General features: G+C 41.6%; 1 non-coding gene and 1 pseudogene across 1 annotated transcript; both read left to right on the top strand.

Moving 5' to 3' along the window:
• Positions 1-305: 305 nt before the first annotated feature.
• Positions 306-406, top strand: LOC147938578 (small nucleolar RNA R71; annotated as a pseudogene).
• Positions 407-10776: 10370 nt separating this feature from the next.
• LOC147938577 (small nucleolar RNA R71) lies at positions 10777-10883 on the top strand. The gene has a single exon (XR_015567483.1). It is a non-coding gene; the product is annotated as a small nucleolar RNA R71 (small nucleolar RNA).
• Positions 10884-12532: the final 1649 nt, after the last annotated feature.

Here is a 12532-nt window from a genome sequence, read left to right as displayed (position 1 = left end):
GTTCTGGCTCATATGTCTCAACCTCAGCAGCAAAATGAACAGATTTCTTACCCACAAGGAGATTATGCACTGAATTCAGCTTAGCATTAACAGAAGCTAACTGGTTTGAATCATATCCTCCATGTAATCTTTTCCTTTTAGCATCTGCTCTCTTAGTACTATTGCTAGCAGCTAAGTTCTCAATCAAACATTAAACATCTTCTGGCAGTCTTGTCTTGAAATTCCCATGACTTGCAGCATCTAAAGCCAACTGATACTCCCAGTCACACCCTCTGAAGAAGATACTTAGCAATTGAACCTTTGAGAAACCATGGTGTGGACAGTCCCTTTGGTAAGCCTTGAATCTCACCCAAGCTGCTTTGAAAGCTTCATCTGGTCTTTGCTTGAAAGAAGACAGCTTGATTCTCAACTCATCTGACATTGCATCATCATAGAAGTAGTTGAGGAAGGCCACCTTGACATCACACCAGTTTGTCAATGATCCAGCTGGCAGCTATTTCAACCACTGAGATGCCTCTCCCGCAAGTGAGTAAGGGAAGAGTTTGCAGAAGATGTAGTCCTCAGTCACCCCATTAGCCTTGATGCTAGTCACCAGATCCTCAAAATGCTCAATGTGGTCCAAGGGCTTCTCATTGGGCAAAGCAGAGAAAGGTCTCTGCCCAACTAGTTGAAAGTACGCAGGTTTCAACTCAAAATCATTCCTCTGGAATGAAGGAGGAACAATAGCGGACCGGTTCTCATACATCATATCAGCTCGGTTGTAGTCAGCAATGGTCCGGATCAGGTCTCAGTTCTGCTCCTGTCTTCGAATCGGGTTTTGGACGTGGTTGGCAGCTCCACGTCCGTCTGCAGGAAGGGGGTGTCGATCGATACCACCTGGTTGGTGTCGATCGACACCAAGATTCGGATCATCAACGACACCAGCTTGCTGGTTCACGACAGCCTGCTCGTTGACAACAGGTTAGGCAATCGCATTGCCTTCAGCATCAATCTTTTGGCCTAGCTCATTGCGCAAGTGGCCCTCTTGATCCCTCAAAACACCAGCCTCATCACGCATCAGAATGATCGGATTAACCATCTTTAGAGATTTGGCTGCTTTTCTGTTCTCACGCTCAAGTTTTCCCAACTCTTGGTTTGAAAGATTCACAGTAGGACCAGACTTGTTGCTCCTTGTGTGAGGTCTAGGAGGCATGCACCTGAAACACCAAAGAAAAGAAAAACAAAAACGTGTAAGTAGAAAATAAAAAGAAAAGTTTAGACGAAATTAAAAACTCAAATCTAATGGTAGATCAGAGCGTCCCCGGCAACGGCGCCAAAATTTGATAAGCTCAAATTAATCCCTAGAGCTACTCTCTCAAACAAGAGATCACTGCAGTACTTAGGGGTCGAATCCACATAGACTCAAGATCAAACACAATGGATTATAGAGTTTTGTTATTACGCTAAACAAGTTAATTTAATTAATGAAAAAGCAATGCAAATATTTAAATTAAAGTGTTGTGAATTCAGAAAATCAAAAGAGTTAAGCCTAGGGAATTTCTCAAGAAATTATGAAATATTAAATCAATAAAATAATTAAGGTTCAAACAATAAAAATCAGATCTAGAACTCTAAACTTTTGGTAAATTAAATCAGTTCTCACTGCAAATAATATCTAAATTTAAAACCAGAAAGTCCAAATCTCTTTGTAAAATTCTAAGTTAAAAATCAGCTTTAAGAACAGGTTTAGATAAGTTCACAGAATTATTAGTTCAAATCTCTTTGTAAGAAACAATTCTGCTCATCAATGGTTTAATCAGGAAAACGATTATATTCTCATATCAATTTATTTCCCTAAGATAACAATTCTAGGTGATCAATCAAGAATTATCGTGAAGAACAACCAAGGATGAAGATCATAAAAGATTAAGAACCCTAAAAATCTCAGATCTAAGAAATCATAAAAACCCTGTCAAAAACCCTAAACCTAACAAGCAAATTACTCAGACATGTTTAGTGAAGAACAAATCATATTTCTGAATAACATGCAATAGATATTAAAAGAGTAAAGGAGTTCAAGAAATTCCTCTCTACAAAGCAGTTCAGATTCTCTCTCTCTCCAAAGCTCTCAAGGTTGTAGGAAAATAATAATTGCTAGAAAACAACTTAAGGGTTTCTAAAACCCAACAATAATATATATACATCCTAAAACACGTCCAGAGGCTTATGTTGCAATTGTAGAAGACTTTGGGAAAATTTGTAAAACTTCCAATTCTTGTTCACTCGTCGGGTAAATAGGAGTGTCGATCGATGCCCTTTTAAGTGGTTTCGATCGATGATAGGACTCTGATCCGACTCCAACTTGATTTCCTTCGGTAAAATGCTCCAAAATGATCCAAATTGTTCCATATTGCTCCATCCGTGCCAAAATCCTAGATAACCTGTAAAGACTCAAAAACAACCTAGAAACAAATCAAAAGACTCAAAAAGCACAGTTATATCATGGTTAAAAACCGTAAAAACCATGATATATAACCTACCACGACCACGACCATGTCCGCGTCCACGACCAGCAACAACATCACCTCTAACCATCTGAACTATCCAGAACAGAAGGCTAAGCACACAATTCAAAACCACACACAAAGCACACATCTTACCGTGGAATCTCATTGAATGCTCAAAGAGGATAATACTAGGACTCTATACCATAAACAAATTGACTAACTACTCATAATCAATTTCCATACACAACATCATGCACCAAGAAACAGGAAAAATATTTCCACCAATTAAATTCCCTTAAACCACTCTAAACCATCCATTAACCCGCCCTAGAACCGTAAGGGCTCTGATACCAAACTGAAACACCCCGACGCATTTTTTTTTAATAACAATATATAATTAAACATCCCATACTATTTAATTTAACCAACCAAACCACAATTCATCATTAAACTAGCAACAACCAACAACATGCACAGCGGAAACTTATAACATTAATTAACAACCTAGCATAGTTCTATCCAAGGTTCCAATAACATAACCATCAACACACAAACGAGACCCTAGATCATTGATAGATAGGTTTTCACCCAGGGTATCAATTCCCTATGCAGTTGTAGTACAAAGGGTTATCAATCCAAATGGTTATTTTTCACTAGCAGGAAGGATATGATCATAACAGTACAAGTCAAGCCAAGCAAATAGGGTTTTGTTCTAACAATCCTAAAATAATAAAAGAAAATAATATAAACAAGAAATCAAACGACCTAAGCACTCGATGCAAGCATTCGAGTACATGATCGGGTGGGGTGATCGAGTATGCAAATGAGATATGAACAACTCGAGGTATTACTCGATGCAGGTTATCGTGTACTTGATCGGGTAAGTGATCGATTGATGAAGGAAAATGCAAGGAATTAAAATACGAAAGCTTCTAAGGATGGGGTAATCGAATCCTAAGCATTCTTGACCAATACAAATGCCTTACATGCCTCAAACAAATATTTCCTAGACAATGAATCTCTAAATCTTGTTACCACACTCTCGCACTAGAAACAATCAACCTTGAATCACTTCCCTACCCAACTCTCGTTGGAGAAACATGACCAAGCATGCATTAAAATCCGATTCATTATTGTCATTAAACCTCTTACTCATCTAATCTCTTAGGCTAAGTGAGTAAACCTCTAGCATTGGTTGATTCAAGCATCTCATCTACACCTCTCGGTGGTAAAACACCTTAGATCTAATCTCAACCTCTCGGTTCTGTTGACATCATTAAGAACACCAACCTAGAAGAAAATTTATCAATCACATACAATCAAACTAACGCATCCTAACCGATCAAGAACACAAAATCATCTATCCCATCCCTAGAAACTTTACTACACTACTCGGACATAATAACAAGAAACAAAACAACAAATAAGAATGAAAATTGCATTATAGTAAACGGTAGAGTAGAGTAGAAAGAATACATGATAGAAATCTAAAGAAATGATAAAAAGTTATGAATTAAAATGTAAAAACAAAAAGAAAAGTGTTTGAGTCACTTAGTTCTCTCACAGAAGCCCTCGCTCTCTGGTTTGAGGGTCTGCGGCGTGCTCGTTTGCGAGGAAGGAGAGGAGGGGTTTATATAAGGAAACCCCTTTGACCTAGTTTCCCAGACCTGCCCGATGGTCTACTCGATGGGGTACACGAGGGTGAAGTCGGGTTACTCCTCGGGTAGATCTTCGGGTTTTCTTCTTGCTCTTGGATCCTCCTGGATCGTGTTGGGGATCGGACTTGTTCTTCCAGCTCGATGGCTCCTTTGGGTACATGCTCGGGTTTGTCCTTGTTTTTCCCCATTTTAGGCTCTTTAGCACCTGTTTTCATCCAAAACATGCAAATGCAAAAATGCAACACCCTAAATAGCCTAAAAGTGAATTCCTACAGTTAATGACCTGAAAATGCTAAGTTAGAGGTATGAACAATGCAAAATATGGACAAAAAGGATTCTAAAAATATGTAAATTAGAGAGTTATCAGACCCCTAAACTTAAATCTTGCTAGTCCTCTAGCAAGGACGTAGGAGGGTGCGGTTTGAAAGCAGGGACTCATCACCTTAATATGGTAAGCGAAGGATTCAAGCTATAATCCTTAAAGATAGTTTAATGGTGCTAAGATCAATCAACATACTTACAAATATTTTTCTATGCTTATTACCATGCATCGATCTAGTTCAACCTCCAACTAAAGATAAAGAACATCTCTTTCACATTCAATTAAGTGTTTGGCGAATTCTTGGAAATGGAAGGTGAATCAAGCTCAATCAGTTTCAAGGGCAAGGCTTTTTGGTAAGGTGGTTTCAAACAAATTCTTTGGGTGGTTTTCTCTCAAAAGAAAGAATGCTAGACAGTTGTGAAAACTATCTAAGACTGAGAACTATTGATGATCTACCTTTTTCTCATTCATTTTTTTTTATATCAAACCCCCTAGAATTACACTACCCACATCTTTGATTTTAACTCTTTTTTTTTTACTCCCTAAGGTTTAGAGTTTTAGACTTTAAACTTCTAGCTCTTTTTTTTTTTGTTTTTTTTCTTCTTTTCTTTCTTTGCTAAACTCCTAATATGTATATATATATATATATATTTTTTTTTTCTTTCTTTCTAGGAGACAATATCAAGATCTTTTCTCTTTTTTTTTAACTTAGAGAGTTAGAGCTAATTGATTCTAATCTTAGGGACTTTTTTTTTATTCCACATCCCAACCCCAAATAAACATTCTAACCACCTATTTTTCAATACCGAATCTATTAGCTAGTTCAAATTCTAACTTAGCTAAATCAAGAGGCAGTTCTTTGTCATTCTCAATACTCTCAAGGTTTTACAACCTATAGCACAATGAAAAAGGCCTCACTCAACAATTCACAAAAAGGTTTGGGTTCATGGGTAGGGAAAACAAATCGGGTTAAACGAAAAGATTGGTAAAAATGGAGTGCTAACCCGAGTTTAGAGTTAGCATGAGCAAGTGTTCAAATTCCATAAGCAAGACAATTAAAGTTCAAATTAAATCCAATAATATAGATATGTTCCAATTTTCAAACAAGTGGAGGAAGCATTCAAAAGACACAAGGTTCTAAGCAAAGATTTTTCATTTTTTTTCCAAAGATTGATCTATCAACAATGAACTGTGACTAAGGGCTATAGCTTCAATCCTAAGGTTTGATTTTAAACAAGGTAGTTTTAATCATTGTCTCCTAAGATGCATATGCAACAGTCCTATATGAAACAAACTAGACTCAATCCTAATATGTAAATGCAACTACATAAACATTTTTTTTTTTTTTTTGTAAATTTTTCAAATTTTTTGGGGTTTTTAATGCACGTAGATGCAGACTCAAATGAATAAAACTAGCATGCAAAAATTTGAAATAAAAAAATAAAACACAAAGTTAAATACATTCTAAAACCCTCCCCCAAACTTAAATTACACAGTCCCTTGTGTAAAATTGGAAAAAGAATCCAAGAATCACACAAAATAAAAGAAAAACTAAATGCAATGTTATATACAAAGATCGGATGAAATTGGTACCTTATGGGTTGGTGAAGAAGGAGGTTGCAGCAGCCTCCATACTCGCCAACGTGTAGCCAGGGTCGTCTCCGGCTTCAGCAGGTGCCGGTGTTTGCTCGTCAGAGAGCTCAAAAATACGCACGGACGACTTACTCGAACCAGCATCCGAGGGGTTGATCGAAGGTGGGATCGCGTAGCTCATCGGGTAGGGCATCAGATAGTATGACGGGTATGGTGGAAGAGGTCCAGAATAATCACCCGTGTAGCCACTCGCAGGGTGCATCGTATACGGCATCGTGAATGGCATCTGGTAAGGCGGAGGAAAGAGTCCTGAGTAGTCACCCGATTGGGTGCTCGATGGGTGCATCGGATAAGGCATCGTGTATCCCATCGGGTTAGGCATCGGGTAGGCGTCTGAATGGCTTCTCCGCGATGCTTCTGGTCGCGTGATGTTCTCCTCAGCTTGGGGCTCATATGATGATGCTCTGTGAGGTTCTTGAGGTGGCAGTCCTCGTGTTCCTCCTAACGGTCCGTTTCTCCCCATCCAAGTTGGTGCGTATGCTGAGGTAGGGGCTGAGGCACAACTTGCCTTGTCTTGCAGCTCCTTGATCTGACCTCCCATGGTCTTTACTGAACCGGTAAGATCTTTTACCTTCCTCACCAAAAACTTGTTCATCCTCTTCAGCCATCCGATCCTCTTGTGGGCTTCCCTCACTCCAACCGGTTGCTTTTGAGAGCACACATACTCCTCAAAATCGAAATCGTCCGAGCTATCTCCCTGTCTTTGCCCGATTTCCTCTCTCTTCTTAGCTTCGGATTCCTCCTCCGGATTGTACAGCTCCTCCAAAGGTGGTGCAAAGTCGATGTTATCCCCCAGCCAAACCTTGGTGCATATGACATTAGGTAGGATCATTTGGGCAGCTCCGACAGTTGGGTGGACGAACTTGAACAACATCATATCATTAGGCCTCTCATGGGCCAAAAATCTCGCCAGCACGACGTAGTCAACGTCCAGCCATCTAGGATCGTGTACCACTCCCTTCAAGGGCACATCGCAAGCCACTAAAATCGGTGTGACCAGTCCTCCAATGGAGATCTCTCCGCCTCTTTCTCTTTTCTTCATCGCCCACGACTTAAGATAGAGGAATTGATCGAGTAGCACAAACACCATACTAGTATCCGCAACATCTCCAACTAGCGGTGTACCATCCCTAGAATTGTCCAAAACTCCACACAATGCAATATCTAACAGCTGGAGCTCCTGATCATTCACATTCCTAGTCTCTTTTCTAGCAAAAAGAGTGCATGCAAGGGACTTGTAAAAATACCTCAAGACAGGACTCCTTATTTGAGCTGATTTGGAGCTTGTGGACTTGTAGGGGAGCTTGTCTCCTATTGTCAGCCATAGGGACCTCATTTCCTCCTTGTTAACCTCCATTCCTTCTCCACTACAAGCTTTGAACCCATACAGCTTCTCCATTTCCTTGAAAGTGAGCCGGTACTCTTTGTTCCTCACGGAGAAGGTGATGAACCCGATCCCCCCATCGGGTAGTAGGGTCGGGTGGTCTTCAATGTAGTGCAGCTTCAAAGTGGAGAGAAAGTGGACCGTTTCCTCCTCAAATGCTTCAAGGTGGGCTCGCATCATATGGCCCAGGTGGCACATATCAAACAGAAACTCAACATCTCTAGCGATACCCAACTGCTTCATTGTCTCACGGTGAGGGTATCGAATACCAACGAAGCTCATCTTCCGGAAAACCTTGAAGAGTTTTGCCGGAGTCTCCACCTCCTTCTGTTTTAGCCTCCGCGAGGCTTGGCGTGTTCTCTCTCTCTGCTCCTCTTCTCTCTCTCGGTTCTCCTCCTCCGAATCTCGATCCTCTTCCTCGGCTGCTCTCTCAGCTACCCTCTCAGCCTTCTCTGAAGCCGGTCTCTTCCCTCTTGCAACCGCAGCTCTGCTCTTTGATCGAGAGGTTTGGATCTCCCCTTGCTCTTCTCCACCAGCATCAGAATCGACCTCCATGGGGTCGGTAACAGTCCTCTCGGACGCAGACCGGTCCCTACGTCGAGGAGAGCGGCAAACAGCACTCGCCATCAGACTCAGTGAGCGAACTCGGTGGTCTACTTGATCAGTTACTCGAGCAACGGATCGGGTTGAGCATCGGGTTGGGGAAGCGAAACGTCCAGCCAGCGGTTGGGAATGCAGAACGTTTCCTCTCCCTTGGGACTCTCAAGGTTCTACGACGTCACCTCCGGTTGTAGCAGCGGTTGAGGTTGATCTTCTTCCGTTCCTTTGGTAGCTTTTTGCGATTGGCTCCATGTTCGAATTCTTGAGAAGAAAAAGCTAAGTCTCGAGGTTAATAGGGTTAGTTCCAAAGAAAATCGAATGAAACTCGAGTTTTAGAGAGAATAGAAAGTATGGAAACAAGAACAAAAATTCTAGGGTTGTGAGAAACTTATCGAAGCTGCTAAGGAGGAAGGGTTCGAAACCGTTAAATAGAGTAGGGTTTGGTTGGTGGGCTTCACCGAGAGTGGGCTTGGCTTGTGGATTTCTGACTCCACTCGCCACCCGAGCAGGGACACGATCAGGCGCGTCGAGTACGGTGTCGGGTTGACCCTCAGGTTCCTCAATTTCCTCTTTTACTTTTCCTTTTTTTTTAATGAAAATTCAAAAATAGAAAATAAGATAAAACAAACAAAACAAAATTAAAACAAACAAAAGATACCTTTGGGACTTCCTCCCAAGTGAGCTTGTTTAAAGTCACTAAGCTTGACTCTTCATGCTCCTTAAGCATGGGATCCAGGTGGAGGAGGTTCTGGAATCCTCTCCACAATAGCAGGCTGGTTCAACTGATTCTCTAGGTTTTGTCCAGGTTCCAAGGTAAATGTAGTGTTGACCTCCTCAAGATGCTTGACTTTTCTCTGCTTTGTCTTAGTGGAAAAGACCATCAATGGTTGGCCTCTTAATCCCCTTCTTCACATCAAACTCCGTCTTGAAGTGCTCACCATGCTCTATTCTGATCCTGCCTTGCTTTACTTCGATCACAACACCAACTGTTGCCAAGAATGGTCTTCCTAGGATAAGTGGATCGTCTGGTTCCTTATCCATGTCAAGGATCATAAAGTTAGTAGGAACTTCCACTTTTCCAACCCTGAGAGGCAGATTTTCCAGGATCCCAATCGGATGCCTCACGGTTCTATCAGCCAGAACCGAATACAGATTACTTGGTTTAAAACTGGTAAATCCCATCTTGTTGGCTACTGACAGCGGCATAATGCTAACTGAAGCTCCAAGGCCGCACAAGCAATTCTTGAAAATCCGAAGTCCTATCGAGCATGGCAAAGTAAAATAGCCAGGATCGTCCAATTTTTCCTCAATACGCAGATCAGGATCTAAGCACACTCCACTCCTGAGAATTTAGAACCCAATTTCCTTGACAGCTTCCTTAACCTCATTCTCCAATGCTTCCTTGGCAGCTTTCTCCTGAAGTTTGTGTGGTGGCAAAAGCTTAGGTGGTGGAGCTTTACGCTTAGCCATACGCTCTGCAAGCGCCTCCAACTGTATGTCAAGTGCAGTGTTGAACCTTTCCTCTAACTCCCCTTCCTTTGGTACAGGTAGTTGAGGTTGATCTCTTATCTCAACATCTACTCTATGTATCACCCGATCATCATCATCGGGTAGGTCATCGGGTTCAGCTTCGGGTGGTTCTTCCATTTGTGATTCTCGAACCATTGCTCGATCATCAACTCGATCAGTCTCCTCGGGTGAAGGCTCGGGTTCATACTCGGATATGTAGTACTTGGCCTCATTTATCATTGGGAGATCCATATCCTCCCCATCTTCACCATCACTGTCCCCAGTGAGGTAATCCTCATAGTCATTATCAAGGAAGATGGCTTGGGCAGTAGCATAATCCTTAGGGTTTTGAACAGCCTTTCCTGGGAGTTGGTTGTCTTTGGAGCTGGTTGGTTGTTGTGGTGGCCTTCTAGGTATCTAACCTTAGTGTTGAGTGATTCGTACTTTGCATTCAAATCATTGTATCCTGAGTTGATTTTGTTGCTCATCTCTGCAAACCGTTTCGCGATGTCCATAGATGCTGAAGCCTGATTCTGAATCATTTGCTGAAGTAGGCCGCGTAACTCAGCTTCCTGTGATTAGTTCTACTGGCCTTGATGCTGTTGGAATCCAGTTGGTTGGCTGTAGTTTCCAGAATATTGCTGCTTAGGGGCATAACCTTGATTGTACTGAACAAAAGGCTTCTGCTGGACCTGGTTCCCTTGAACTGCATATGGATAAGTTTGGTCCTGAGGATTTGCAACATTTGGGTTCCGATAAGACAGATTCGGATTTGGCTTGTAGTTGTTGTACCCTTTGTTGTAACCTCCTTGGTTGTTGATAAAGTTGACATCCTCTATTTGTACAGTCTCCCCATCTCGTTGTAGAAACTGCTCTTCCTCTGATATGGCATGAACATGCTGCTGCTAGTTGAGTAGTTTATCAAGCTTGTCATTGAGGGCTTTCATGTCCCTCTTGTACTTGGCATCTTCCTCTCCTGTAGATCGCATAGTGCGATCGTACTCCTCATTGTAGTTCCCATCAGATTGAGCCAAGTTCTCCACTAGGTCCCAACCTTTATCAACATCCTTGTTGAGGGAGTTACCATTACTTGCGGTGTCCAGCAACATCCGTATCTTGGGGACCACTCCTCTGTAAAGTGTACTCAGCAATGAAGCATTACTGAAGCCATGGTGTGGACATCGGGTAGTGTATCCCTTGAAACGTTCCCAAGCTTCACTGAACGTCTCATTGTTCTTCTGAACAAAGCCGGAAATATCATTTCTCAGCCTTGCGGTTCTGGAGTTGGAGAAGAATTTGGCCAGGAATGACTTCTTGCACGCTTCTCAAGTGGTGATGGACTCCTTGGGGAGTGATTTCTCCCATATGTGTGCTTTGTCTCCCAAAGAGAATGGGAAAAGCCTGAGTTTGAAGCCATCCTCACTAACTCCATTTATCTTGGTTAGGCTACAGAGCCTATCAAATTCATCCAAATGATCCAATGGGTCCTCCATTGGCAATCCATTAAACTTATTACTCTGTATCATCTGGATGAGACTACTCTTGATCTCAAAATTGTTGTTCTGCACAGCAGGTGGCACAATGCCATTCCATTAAGTGTGAGTAGATGGAGCATCCCCTGCTCCTATGTTGGTCTGTGCTTGAGGAGCTAGTGGACCATTTTGATTGTTCATTGTCTCCTCAATGATTCACCCAGGGTATCAATTCCCTATGCAGTTGTAGTACAAAGGGTTATCAATCCAAATGGTTGTTTTTCACTAGCAGGAAGAATATGATCAGAACAGTACAAGTCAAGCCAAGCAAATAGAGTTTTGTTCTAACAATCCTAAAATAATAAAAGAAAATAATATAAACAAGAAATCACACGACCTAAGCACTTGATGCAAGCATTCGAGTACATGATCGGGTGGGGTGATCGAGTATGCAAATGAGATATGAACAACTCGAGGTATTACTCGATGCAGGTTATCGTGTACCTGATCGGATAAGTGATCGATTGATGAAGGAAAATGCAAGCAATTAAAATACGAAAGCTTCTAAGGATGGGGTAATCGAATCCTAAGCATTCTTGACCAATACAAATGCCTTACATGCCTCAAACAAATATTTCCTAGACAATGAATCTCTAAATCTTGTTACCACACTCTCGCACTAGAAACAATCAACCTTGAATCACTTCCCTACCCAACTCTCGTTGGAGAAACATGACCAAGCAGGCATTAAAATCCGATTCATTATTGTCAGTAAACCTCTTACTCATCTAATCTCTTAGGCTAAGTGAGTAAACCTCTAGCATTGGTTGATTCAAGCATCTCATCTACACCTCTCGGTGGTAAAACACCTTAGATCTAATCTCAACCTCTCGGTCTGTTGACATCATTAAGAACACCAACCTAGAAAGAAATCTATCAATCACATACAATCAAACTAAGACATCCTAACCGATCAAGAACACAAAATCATCTATCCCATCCCTAGAAACTTTACTACACTACTCGAACATAATAACAAGAAACAAAACAACAAATAAGAATGAAAATTGCATTATAGTAAATGGTAGAGTAGAGTAGAAAGAATACAGGATAGAAATCTAAAGAAATGAGAAAAAGTTATGAATTAAAATGTAAAAACATTAGGAAAAGTGTTTGAGTCGCTCAGTTTTCTCACAGAAGCTCTCGCTCTCTGGTTTGAGGGTCTGCGGCGTGCTCGTTTGCGATAGGGCTGGGCATTCGGGTTACCCGTTTGGATTCGGGTATTACCCGTTCGGGTTCGGGTTAATGGGTAATGGAAAATAGAACCCATTCGGGTATTTTAGTATGTTTGGGTTCGGTTCGGTTCGGGTAGTACCGGGTTCGGGTCGGTTTGGGTTACAATTTTCAGAACCCAATTAGTACCCGAACTACCGGGTACCCGAAAAAAT

Source organism: Camelina sativa, chromosome 9 (assembly GCF_030686135.1).
Source record: "Camelina sativa cultivar CO46 ecotype springtype chromosome 9, ASM3068613v1".
In the NCBI taxonomy this organism is placed as follows: domain Eukaryota; kingdom Viridiplantae; phylum Streptophyta; class Magnoliopsida; order Brassicales; family Brassicaceae; genus Camelina; species Camelina sativa.
The sequence above is the reverse complement of the archived record's forward strand: the minus strand, read 5'-3'. Positions and strand labels throughout refer to the sequence as shown.